This window comes from Silene latifolia, chromosome Y (genome assembly GCF_048544455.1).
Source record: "Silene latifolia isolate original U9 population chromosome Y, ASM4854445v1, whole genome shotgun sequence".
NCBI lineage: Eukaryota > Viridiplantae > Streptophyta > Magnoliopsida > Caryophyllales > Caryophyllaceae > Silene > Silene latifolia.
In genome coordinates, this window is record NC_133538.1 from 408,543,954 (window position 1) to 408,557,932 (window position 13,979).

General features: G+C 33.6%; 2 long non-coding RNA genes across 2 annotated transcripts; both read left to right on the forward strand.

Moving 5' to 3' along the window:
- The first annotated feature begins 282 nt into the window (after positions 1 to 282).
- LOC141626351 (uncharacterized) lies at positions 283 to 2,970 on the forward strand. Its single transcript, XR_012535945.1, has 4 exons — positions 283 to 345; positions 441 to 501; positions 1,331 to 1,416; positions 2,840 to 2,970. It is a non-coding gene; the product is annotated as an uncharacterized LOC141626351 (long non-coding RNA).
- Positions 2,971 to 6,644: 3,674 nt separating this feature from the next.
- LOC141626892 (uncharacterized) lies at positions 6,645 to 7,715 on the forward strand. Its single transcript, XR_012536461.1, has 3 exons — positions 6,645 to 6,707; positions 6,803 to 6,863; positions 7,672 to 7,715. It is a non-coding gene; the product is annotated as an uncharacterized LOC141626892 (long non-coding RNA).
- The last annotated feature ends 6,264 nt before the right edge of the window (positions 7,716 to 13,979 follow it).

Here is a 13,979-nt window from a genome sequence, read left to right on the forward strand (position 1 = left end):
ATTATTGACTCCGTTTTATTACTGAAACTTTTACTAAAACCGATTTTATTAACTCGAGACGGTTTTAAAAACTAGCGAAATTTATTAACGATGAAGAAACGTACGTATAATAAATATCTAGTTAGCTAGCTGCTCCCTCATTTTCTCACGCACCCCTTCTTATCCCTTCTTTCCTCTTCTTCTTTTGTCTTTCCTGCGTGAAACAAGAGCAACAACAACGAAACACAAGCAGCTCCGTACCGCCATTTTTCGTCCCTTCAAAACTAAGATCTCTCCCTTATTTCTCAACCAAACTCCATTATTTTTGTACCATTAGCTTCCTCGTCCTTTCCTCGTTCTTTTAAGGTAAGAAATCTTCTATTTTGTAGAAGTTCGAAAATACCGTCTTAAATGACAACTCGATTTCTTGTCTTAATTAACTCGTTTTTCCTCCTTTTTAGTTGAAGACTGAAGAAAGGCTCGTGCTTTGGACGTTTTTACTCGGGAATTCGAGAGTTAAAGGTAACGGTGATAGGTTACTCGAATTATTTATAATACTAGCTATTATATTTCCTATTGTTAAGTTAATTAGTTGTGAGACGGGTTAAAAATAGCTGCTTTGGTTAGCACGAGAGTTTGGGATATAAGCGAAGGATGGCCTGGTTGTGAGACAATTTGTATGTGGATTGATTTTGCAAGTGTAACGTAAGAAAACAAGAAAGGGGACTTTGGTAAATTTTACTACTAGAAAATGGTATACTTGTTTTTGGAATCCCTGTTAGAATTTGTCGATGGTTGACCAGACTTTTAATCGAAAGGGTATGATGAACTAGATCTTCGGATTATAATTTAAGTATTGTATTTTCATTATCGTTCTCTTTGACCTTGACATACGGGTGAGTAGCTTAGAGTTATACTCTAAATGTTGAGCAATTCCTTTAATGGAATATTTGACAATATCGATATTGAAATTGAGATGGAAATCTGGTTACTATGGAGTATTATATTATGAGGCGGAGTAATGAGCAGGACGGAGTAATGAGAGAGATGGAGTAGAGAGTTGAGATTGAATTAATTATTGGGACGAGAGTGACTATTATAAGGTTGGCCTAGCAGCGGCCTGGTCGTGGCCTGCTGTAGCCTGGCCGTGGCCTGCTGTAGCCTGGCCGTGGCCTGCTGTAGCCTGGCCGTGGCCTAGGCAGTGGCCTGGCTAAGTCTCGAGTTTGGGCCGTATCTATAAATTGTTTTGACGCTAGTTTGGTTTATTTAAAATATAATTAAATTTATTTCCGTCTCATATTTTTATATAAAGATAATTCGTTAATATCGTGCTTTCACATAATTATTTTAGGTGCCTCATATGTGGTTGAAGATGAAGAGTAATTTTGGGTTTTAGAAGCTTTCTCAAGTTATTACTTGTCTCTTTGCTAGCGTAAGGTAACTATTCCGAGTTACTCGACGAATTAATGTCACATTAGTAGTTGATGTTGTGTTTGTTGTTTGATAAGTGTTTAGGTGATTGATAATGTTTTACTTTCGTTTCTCACATGATAGAAATTGGAAATAGCATGAGAATAATATTGCGATAAAATTTGTGATTTGGGCCAAAGTAGGCCAAGACTCTGAGCTGGGCCAGATTCACCGAACGAGTTTGGTCAAACTAGGTTTAAACCGGTCAGCCTCGATTTGACCGATGACCCGTCGCGGGACTCGGGTCGAGGGTTTGTCTTTGAGGTGAGATTGGTTATTGGATGTTTTACGTTGATGCCTTAATATTTGTGACTATCATTTCACATGTTGGTTGTTGGATGAATTGGTTGCCTTATACTTCAGTCTTCTTGTCTTGTTGCCATTTTAGCTTGTTCTCATGAATTATGAGATTAACGGTTAGCTGGAATTTGGATTATTATTGATATTGAAGATTTTGTTGGATTGTCAGCTGAATATGCTCTTGCGTAACCTTTCATATACTAGGGTGTGTATGATCATATGAGTGTGCAAGTTTCGACTCTTTGCCTCTCTTATGGTTAATTGGGTGTCCTACTTGTCTTGTGTGGTGTGGGCTAAAGTATTCAAGATTGGACCTAGATTGGTTTTATTTAGGTCCTAGGTGAGTATTTCGGCCTTCATCATAGATAGGTCTTTATAGTCTTTGACGAGTGTATGTTCACTGCTCAATAGCCTTTGTGTTCCTGACTTGGTGGGTTTATATCCAAGTTGGGGCACAACCTCGTTACTTATTTTGAGAGTAAGTGGTCAGCTTAAGTACTAGCCAACCCTTTGGTGGACTCCTTAGGGTACTCACATGGTTTTATAAAATTGTGGGTCTTGGGTGCGGTGGTGTGTATCCGCATGTCTAGGTCTCAAGTTGATTTAGGACTAGGGTTGTGTTGTGTCTTGGCCATGTTTTTATAGAACCTCTGAGCCAGGATACCGGTTCGATTACCTTCCCTACCTCGTGGTATAGACTCGAGTTACAAAGTGACTATTGACCGTGCTAAGAACTTATGCCTGTCTTTGATATATTGTCCTTTCTTGTATGGTGATTTTATGAATTGTAATAGGTGAGATGCAAGCCGGTTACAATTGATAAAGTTTGGATTACCGTTTGTTATATGATTCACATGATAGTGTAGTTTGAGTCGGTCTAGTATTCACATGCTAGGACTATGTGTTGTTATATTGTTGTTCACATGATAAGCACGATTGTCTAGCATTTATATGCTAAGGCTATGTGTTATTCATATTCATATTCTTATGTTTACATGTTATATTAATTATGACATTTCGTGGCTGGGAGAACTCGGAGTTACTCCCCACTGACTGTGGCTTTCGTATTTGTATAAAATGCGAATGACAGGTAGGTGATGCATATATGGGGTACATGGACGAGCTAGCGAGCAAAGTAACCTTGGGACCTAGATTGACTTTATTATATTGTGACCCTTAAATATTTTTATGTCACATACATTTTAGGGACATATGTCTCCCTCTTTACATTTGGTTGTATAATTTGCTATTCGCGACTTTAGCGATGGTTATGTTATGAAACTTCTAGTTAGACCTTGTATGTTTGAAACCTTCCAATTTGGATATCTTTATAACAGTTCAGTTTTAAAATTACAGGTTTTTACCCAAATGAACCTATTACAAACATATCCATGCAGTTTTATTCTAGAATTACGTGTTTACTTTTCCGCGATAAATGAGGGTGTCACAGTTGGTATCAGAGCATATTTGCTCCCGACGCACGTTTGTGCACCCCAATATAAATAACTTGACCTTAAAATAATAAACTTGAGAGATGGGTAAGATGGGTAGACTTAGGACCTAATGTTGTAGTCTCTTTGTGTTTGCTCTTTGTTAGGTACTAAACTGTTTGTTGATTGTCATTTAATAATTGTTGCGTTCTTGGATCAATGACCGTGAGCTTATCTATAGCTAATGGAGTTATTACCCTTATTATAAAAAAAAATTTTTAACTAAAGGTTTTGAAAATATTTTAATGTTTTTCACTGGTTTTAACGTCAATTAGTGTTAAAGCTTGTTATTGGAGACGTCTGATAATTAGTTTTATCATTTGTTGGTGTAAAAATGTATTTTTATGTCTTTGAATTGGAATATTGATGTTCTTGAGTGATCGCCAAGAGTATCTCCGTTCCATTGAAAGGACACTTATATTTTACGAAGATCAAGATTTAGTGCCTATTGCTGAGGATTGAAGATTTGTTCAACCTTTGAAGAATACTTCTACTTCCTTGAAGATGTTTCTCGTTCTTTTTGTATCTCGCCTTATTCTTAATCTCTTGGTTTTTATCCTCCTTCTAAACTCCCTTCTGTTTTATTTTAAAAGCTACGCTTGTACTCCTAACTTGTCCTTTGTTCTTTGCTTATCCTCCCTTAACGCCATTAGATATTACTCTTTCTTGTGAGGAATGTTGACCTTGGTTGGAAAATTTGACTTTTGAGGAGATTGTTTTTGTCTGACCCTTAACCCTGGCTTTGAGAAGTCGTGATGTTAGAAAGACTTAGGTAATGTGATGAGACATACTTAGTGATTCTTATACCTAGTTCCTTGACAAAGTGAGTATAATCGATTGGTGGATTCTTTGTGTTAGGAATGAGTTGCCTATGTAATTAAAGTTATAGAACTTGGCCTTGTTGTTTATTTTTGGGATTTGAAAGCTTAGTAGGTTGAGCGTCGTCACCTTAGGAGTAAACATGAGATAAATTTAGAATATGAATTTGGAAGAAAACCCATTTTTAGATGTTAACAATCCCGTATAGATTGGGAATGTGATTTGGTGTTAGTTGTTTCTTGAGAACTTTGTTGAGAAGTCTTTGTCAATTCATTCTTTGGTTTTTAAAACATTGAGGTTGTGTCGAGTGCTTGAGATACAGAGATGCTTTTATACTTGAGTGGTAGATTTGATTTAGGGAAATCCTAATATGTGATAAGATAGGTGGAAGAAGTATCTAACCGATTTATCACCCCTTAAGCGAGCATTTATTTTACCTTGACCCTTGTTTTGGGATTTGGTCGTTGTGTTATAAAGGTACAATACCCTAATAGACGTGACCTTGTTAGAGAGAACCTTAAGTTTTAGGAAGCGTATGGATTAAGCCTTAAAAATCCTCTTTCGTACCATTAATCGTTTTCCTCCCTTTCGTTCATACCTTGGTTGGATTTGATTCTTAAGTATAAAAGTTTACTCGTTATTACCTTGTCTTGAATACCTCCCTAATTCTAATATCTCTTACTGGTTGTTAACTAGTTATCTTTATGATTCGACTCTTTTAGTCTCACATCTTGACATGTTCATATATCCCTTTTTAAATTTCCTATCATTTCCTGACCTGGTTATTACCCTTTGTTTCCTTAGTGAAGTGATGACATTGTTGTTTGAGATTTGAGTATCTGGCGTTTCCTTGTTGTCTAATTTCCCTTTCTCCTTGATCATAAGCGTTACCGTTTATACCTCATTTCCTCGCTTCATCTTGCTCCTCCTTTAAGTTTGACACTCGTATCTTGTGAAACTCTATCTTTGACATCCTTGTAAATTTGACTTCAATTCTTATCCCTAGGAAGTTCATCATACCTCTTTTGTTGGTTAAGCTTGAACCCTCTTAGCAGACTTGTATCCATGATGTCTAACTTACTTTTCATTTCGCACAATTTCTAAATATTTCAAGCTACCATTTTTGGTTCGTTGTTAAAAATTTATGTTACTATTACAAAATTTTCCCTACTTGTAAAGATTTGGAAAATGAAAATTCGATTTAATTCTCTAATTGTTCTTTGAGTATAGACTTCTTTATCATGGTTTTGAGTTGCTAAACATGAGATTTTTGTAAATTTTATCCAATTTCTATTCACTTTGATCTAATCATGATGCCTTTGTCAAAGTTTAATATTATATTTCAGGAATTTAACTCCCCTTTTAGTTTAAAGGTGAAACCTTCATTTCTATTTTGTCTTTCGCAAAAGAAAATTTGAGTGGATTGCCTTTTTCTTTGATTTTGACGTTGATCGGATGATAGAACTAGTTATTGGAAACGTTTGATAACTTGTTCTACGCTTGTCGGCGAATAGTTTTTGTTTTAAATTTGTCTCTGACTTGGAAAGTTAGCGTTCTTGTGTGCACGACAAGAGCAATTCCGTTCCATGAATGAGACTTATATTTTTGAAAACTCTTCATTAATGTTTTTGAAGGTATTTTGATTTTTGATTTATACAAATGATTTGCCTTTTGACCTTATCTTTGATTTGGAATGAGATGTTCTTGAATACGTAACGAGAACACTTCCGTTCCTCCGATGAGAGTCCTGTTCTCGGAAAAAATTTTATTTGAAACTTTTGAAAGAATTTTGATTCTTACGATAAATAACCTTTAAAATGTTTTGGTTACCGATTCCAATTTCAGTTTTATTTTTATAACCTTTCATTTCTACTTTCAAGTTTCGAGGACGAAACTTTTTAAAAAGATGGGGTGATTGTAACACCCCGTATTTTATTAAGTTGGATAAAATTATTTTAATTGCTACTTTGTATTTAATTACGTTGGTTAACGATCTATATATTTATTTTCTCAGCTAATTAATTAATTTTATCATAATTCGTTACGTTAAATTTTAATAATCGTTAATAAATTATGTTCCTTTTACGAGTCCTTTATGAAAGTCGGCCCTTAGTGGATTCAAAACGGATTTAGGAAAAGTCATCCAATTAGCTATTTTGAGTTATTTTGCTAAGTTATCAAATTTCGTTAAACTCCGCTAATTTAGTAAAAATCGTTAATAACTCCGATTCGAATCGAATTCCTATTATTTCCGTTAGCTGGCTGAGTTTATTATATTTTCACTCATTAAATTTATTTATTATTGACTCCGTTTTATTACTGAAACTTTTATTAAAACCAATTTTATTAACTCGAGACGGTTTTAAAAACTAACGAAATTTCTTAACGATGAAGAAACGTACGTATAATAAATAGCTAGTTAGCTAGCTGCTCCCTCATTTTCTCATGCACCCCTTCTTATCCCTTCTTTCCTCTTCTTCTTTTGTCTTTCCTGCGTGAAACAAGAGCAACAACAACGAAACACAAGCAAGCGACTCCGTACATCGCCATTTTTCGTCCCTTCAAAACCAAGATCTCTCCCTTATTTCTCAACCAAACTCCATTATTTTTGTACCATTAGCTTCCTCGTCCTTTCCTCGTTCTTTTAAGGTAAGAAATCTTCTATTTTGTAGAAGTTCGAAAATACCGTCTTAAATGACAACTCGATTTCTTGTCTTAATTAACTCGTTTTTCCTCCTTTTTAGTTGAAGACTGAAGAAAGGCTCGTGCTTTGGACGTTTTTACTCGGGAATTCGAGAGTTAAAGGTAACGGTGATAGGTTACTCGAATTATTTATAATACTAGCTATTATATTTCCTATTGTTAAGTTAATTAGTTGTGAGACGGGTTAAAAATAGCTGCTTTGGTTAGCACGAGAGTTTGGGATATTAGCGAAGGATGGCCTGGTTGTGAGACAATTTGTATGTGGATTGATTTTGCAAGTATAACGTAAGAAAACAAGAAAGGGGACTTTGGTAAATTTTACTACTAGAAAATGGTATACTTGTTTTTGGAATCCCTGTTAGAATTTGTCGATGGTTGACCAGACTTTTAATCGAAAGGGTATGATGAACTAGATTTTCGGATTGTAATTTAAGTATTGTATTTTCATTATCGTTCTCTTTGACCTTGACATACGGGTGAGTAGCTTAGAGTTATACTCTAAATGTTGACCAATTCCTTTAATGGAATATTTGACAATATCGATATTGAAATTGAGATGGAAATCTGGTTACTATGGAGTATTATATTATGAGGCGGAGTAATGAGTAGGACGGAGTAATGAGAGAGATGGGGTAGAGAGTTGAGATTGAATTAATTATTGGGACGAGAGTGACTATTATAAGGTTGGCCTAGCAGCGGCCTGGTCGTGGCCTGCTGTAGCCTGGCCGTGGCCTGCTGTAGCCTGGCCGTGGCCTAGGCAGAGGCCTGGCTAAGTCGCGAGTTTGGGCTGTATCTATAAATTGTTTTGACGCTAGTTTGGTTTATTTAAAATATAATTAAATTAATTTCCGTCTCATATTTTTATATAAAGATAATTCGTTAATATCGTCCTTTCACATAATTATTTTAGGTGCCTCATATGTGGTTGAAGATGAAGAGTAATTTTGGGTTTTATAAGCTTTCTCAAGTTATTACTTGTCTCTTTGCTAGCGTAAGGTAACTATTCCGAGTTACTCGACGAATTAATGTCACATTAGTAGTTGATGTTGTGTTTGCTGTTTGATAAGTGTTTAGGTGATTGATAATGTTTTACTTTCGTTTCTCACATGATAGAAATTGGAAATAGCATGAGAATAATATTGCGATAAAATTTGTGATTTGGGCCAAAGTAGGCCAAGACTCTGAGCTGGGCCAGATTGACCGAACGAGTTTGGTCAAACTAGGTTTAAACCGGTCAGCCTCGATTTGACCGATGACCCGTCGCGGGACTCGGGTCGAGGGTTTGTCTTTGAGGTGAGATTTGTTATTGGATGTTTTACGTTGATGCCTTAATATTTGTGACTATCATTTCACATGTTGGTTGTTGGATGAATTGGTTGCCTTATACTTCAGTCTTCTTGTCTTGTTGCCATTTTAGCTTGTTCTCATGAATTATGAGATTAATGGTTAGCTGGAATTTGGATTATTATTGATATTGGAGATTTTGTTGGATTGTCAGCTGAATATGCTCTTGCGTAACCTTTCATATACTAGGGTGTGTATGATCATATGAGTGTGCAAGTTTGGACTCTTTGCCTCTCTTATGGTTAATTGGGTGTCCTACTTGTCTTGTGTGGTGTGGGCTAATGTATTCAAGCTTGGACCTAGATTGGTTTTATTTAGGTCCTAGGTGAGTATTTCGGCCTTCATCATAGATAGGTCTTTATAGTCTTTGACGAGTGTATGTTCACTGCTCAATAGCCTTTGTGTTCCTGACTTGGTGGGTTTATATCCAAGTTGGGGCATGACCTCGTTACTTATTTTGAGAGTAAGTGGTCAGCTTAAGTACTAGCCAACCCTTTGGTGGACTCCTTAGGGTACTCACATGGTTTTATAAAATTGTGGGTCTTGGGTGCGGTGGTGTGTATCCGCATGTCTAGGTCTGCGCAGATTTAGGACTAGGGTTGTGTTGTGTCTTGGCCATGTTTTTATAGAACCTCTGAGCCAGGATACCGGTTCGATTACCTTCCTTACCTCGTGGTATAGACTCGAGTTACAAAGTGACTATTGACCGTGCTAAGAACTTATGCCTGTCTTTGATATATTGTCCTTTCTTGTATGGTGATTTTATGAATTGTAATAGGTGAGATGCAAGCCGGTTACAATTGATAAAGTTTGGATTACCGTTTGTTATATGATTCACATGATAGTGTAGTATGAGTCGGTCTAGTATTCACATGCTAGGACTATGTGTTGTTATATTGTTGTTCACATGATAAGCACGATTGTCTAGCATTTATATGCTAAGGCTATGTGTTATTCATATTCATATTCTTATGTTTACATGTTATATTAATTATGACATTTTGTGGCTGGGAGAACTCGGAGTTACTCCCCACTGACTGTGGCTTTCGTATTTGTATAAAATGTGAATGACAGGTAGGTGATGCATATATGGGGTACATGGACAAGCTAGCGAGCAAAGTAACCTTGGGACCTAGATTGACTTTATTATATTGTGACCCTTAAATATTTTTATGTCACATACATTTTAGGGACATATGTCTCCCTCTTTACATTTGGTTGTATAATTTGCTATTCGCGACTTTAGCGATGGTTATGTTATGAAACTTCTAGTTAGACCTTGTATGTTTGAAACCTTCCAATTTGGATATCTTTATAACAGGTTCAGGTTTTAAAAATTACAGGTTTTTACCCAAATGAACCTATTACAAACATATCCATGCAGTTTTATTCGAGAATTACGTGTTTACTTTTCCGCGATAAATGAGGGTGTCACATATTCAATGTTAGGATTCTAAGGATTTACAAAACCCTCGGATTGTGTTATGAACACATCCTCCTTTAAATACCCATTTAGAAAGGTAGTTATGACATCCTTTTACCATATTTCATAATCATGAAATGTGGCAATTTCTAACATGATTCACAAATTTGTATCAAATACTCATGATGTGGTAGTTGGCAAGAATACAATGTCAATGTCATAGATATTCAGGAAGGAATATGTTGGAGTCACACGACCAACTTCCTTGATCTTTACTTATTGGAGTTTGTATCTATTTTAGTGTCTAACATTTTCTCTATCGATCCTAGTTCTATCCTTAACGATTAGGATAGGTACTTACTTCTTATTGCTCCCACTAACTTCAAGAACTTCTACTTGATGAAGACTTCTCTTCATATAAATTCTTAGTTAATCCTTCACAAGGGTTAACTCTATTGTGGTATTTGGTTTAATCAAATTTTCTAACAAATCAATTTACCAATTTAACATTGTCATGTTCTTAATAACTTAAGTACTTGATGACAACTGTTTAGGTTGAGCAATAAGATTTTTGAACCGTGGATGCATAAAAGATATTATCAAAACATATTTTGACTAATCATTACTTCCATTCACTTTTCTTCACAAGAAATCATATATAGGCATGTTAGGAATTTAAGATACTAATCTTATATGACATAGGACAACTCCTATGGAGTTCTATGGAATAGAACGATTCCTATGGAACTAGTCCATACCCTATTTAAACGGATTATTTGAGGATTTTAGAAAGAGATTATACTTGTCATTAGTAATGGTGGTTTAGCGGAGACTCGTGTTATAATCGAATGATATCGTATATTAATAGGAGAAATGATAAAGAACAGCATAAAACAACGAAATAGTGGGAAAAGAAACATTCATCATTACTATATGAAAACATTTTAGTATGTTTTAGCATTTATATAATGACCTCCACCCAATTAAACAAATGATTCTGAGATCCAAATCCATATTAACTCGGGCACGGGGAAACTGATACATCCCTCATTAATATAACTCGGTGGGTTAACTCTTTAACCGATTCTACAATTAGAACTCTCGGTCGATGAAATTACCTTAAGTTCATCTCTAGCCCCGGAACATAAGACTAGTCTTCATGTCCCGTTGAGTCCAACCAAATTTCGCGTGTAATAACTTGTTATTACCCCACTTAGCCAATGAAAAATGAAAGTACCCCGGGAAACCGAATCTACCCCAAATGTCAAAGGGATTCATGGGTCCCACTATTTGGGAAGGCTAATCTCAATTTTAAATATGTGAGAAGTCTTGTCGATTTATTATCTATCACTTTTATGTGAACTATATTAGTTAACTAACGATAATTATAATCGACACAGTCGAAAAGACGATATAAATATATAAAAATGCATGTGATGTTAATGGCGATTTGGCAATGCGTGTATATATAAAGAAAAATGCAAAGCAATAAATAAATTTCCTAGTATGACGTTTCCTAAAAAGGAAAATCTAATAATCTATTACAAATTCGGAAACCAACTCCTTTGGTCCCTAGAATCTTCATATGGCACGCCTTCCAAGAGAACTCCGTCTTGTCGAAACACCTTCCGAATGGCACCATCTTGAAGGAACTCCGGAATAACAAATACAATAAAATAAATAGCTATTTCTATTATAAATTTGTAATATAAAAACTAGTAAAAATAAAAGTTATACGAGATCACATTAAATTACTACCGAATCGGTAATCCCTTACATTACGGGTAATACCGATTAAAACTAAGGCCATACTAGGATAAAATTACATAATTCAAAATTACATAAATAAAATATGACATTCATCAATGAAATATACAGCATTATTATATGATCTAACATGCCAAATTAAGTGCCAAATCGCCCTATTTAAACCTTATATCATATATAATCCGGTTTTATGGAAATGCGTGATAATAACTTATTAAAATCACAAGTCAATACTTAAATTAAATTTAAGCCCAATTTAATTATCCTAACCTTTTTAGGACTCAAAAATTAGTCTTCACTCAATTTTTGACAATAATTCAACTTGGTTTTCTATTATTGCTTATTAAACTTCTCTTAATCATAACAATTATGAAATAATTCCCAATAAATCATAAAATTTGAAAAAAATTCGAAATAACATTTTTGCAAATTCTGGAATATTATCAAGATTCCAAAAACTCAATAAAATTTGCTCAAAAATATTAATAATTTATTTCATAAATAAATCGTATAAAACATAACTTTTATCCTTTAATTCCAAATTAAACATAAAAATTATGGAAAAATCAAAATCCAAATTTTGAACATTCTTAAATAATTTTCAGAACCTAGAAATGGCAAAATTTAAACCAAAAATTTCGAATTAATTTTATGACTAATAAATTTGCCCTTTTATTGATTTTATCACATAAAAATCAATAAACATACCAAATCAATCAAAATTAATTATGCAACTTTAGATATGATGTTCATATCATATATACAACATTAGAGAAAAATTTCATGCCATAAAATTCATTTTAGCTATTTTTGCTAAAAATAGTCACTATGTATATCATTTTAACCACTAATATTATAAATCTTGCATAATAAATCACAATTATCTTAAATTTTACATACAATTTGTAAAATATGCCTGTGATAACATATTAAAATTTCGTGGCCTGTTATGAAGTCTAACTAATTTTAGTCATTCAACCTCCATTTATAGCATTTTTATCACATAAAAATCATAAATCATGCAATATTAATCAAATTAATACGAAATTTAACATAAAATAAGTAAAATATGCATGTGAGGTCATACTAAAATTTGATGGTCAGAATCAAAGTTTAACTATTTTTAGTTAAAAATGTCATTTTATTCATTAAAATGCAATTATTTCACTAAAAATCATTAAAATAAGCAATAATCATCCATAAATCATCAATATGACCTAAAAATATTTTAGAACCAGAATATATTACATGCAAAAAAATTTCGTGGCGTTATGCTTATAAATCACAAATTTTATTTTTTATTTTGTTATCAAATAACTCATAAAAAACAATAAAAATGATATGCATGCAACATCAAAGCTCTTAATGCCAATTGAAAGTTTCTAAAGCCCCTATTAAACTTATTTAATATATTTTATAAATTACTCATTAATTTCTCTCTTGGATCTAGTTGAATGCAAAATGAAATTATACAAAATAAGAAGATTAAGAATAAAAACAGTTCTCCTTACATTGTTGCATGGTTCGAAATAGGGCACCACAAGAGACTCCTTCTCTTGTAGATCTTGAGCAAATAGTAAAAGGCTGGTCCTCCAAAACCAAGCTCCATATTAGAAACTCTCCTCTTAGTTGCACCAAGACAATAACCCTTAATATTAATATACTAATTAACTAGATTAATATATTAGTTGTCCTTAAAGATTCTAATAATATTTGTATTACTACACTAGTAATAATATTATGTGATATTAGACTTTAGATGAACAATTAATCAAAGTTTCTAAAACTATTTTAGAGAGATGAAGTGATAATGTGAATATGTGAATAATTGATTAAGAGAAAAATGTTTTCTCTACATAAAAGAGGGGAGCCGGTTTGGGGGTCAAGAAGGCCAATGCATGGCCTTCACCCTTTTGCTTTTTCTCTTCTCTAAATCATAGTTGTGTAAGGCTTAGCAATAGGTACTCAGTGTGTTTCGTTTTAACAATTAAAATAGAACACCCACTAACTCCAAAAACCCTCTATTTTTCGGTCCATACATAAAATGTACATCCATTTTATGTTTGTCAATTTGTCATTTGTAATTAGGTAGGTCATGTGTCACACACCATGCCCATAGATATTTCAATGCATATTTAACCCCTTAAATATCATTTTATAACAAATAAATTACTTGTGACAAATTAACTAGTAATACATGATTACAATTAATAAAATGGGTCATATAAATATAATTCACAATATTTTGCAATTATAATTAATCAATCATTCTTAATTTAATTCTTTCACAAACAATAATGAATTTTAGTAATGAAATCTTTTAATTACTAAAATAAATCTTATTTAATCAAATTACAATAAGATACTTATTCTTACTCACAATACAAATTTTTCAATTTTAAGGAATTAATTAATCTGTATCATTATACAATTAAATAATTAATCTATTAAGGGAATTGTTTTATAGGTGTGACCTTAAGGGATCAACTGATCACCACCGTCAAACGACAGTAATGTCAAACTCTAATTAGCCAATCATTACCGATTAATGTTGATCTGTTGACTATATATTTGAATCATCCCTTACGTATTCTTCATGAGATTTAAACATGTGATCGCACTATTGTTGAGGACACTTACTCCAACAATCTCCCACTTGTTCGAGACAAGTGTGCGTCACCAAT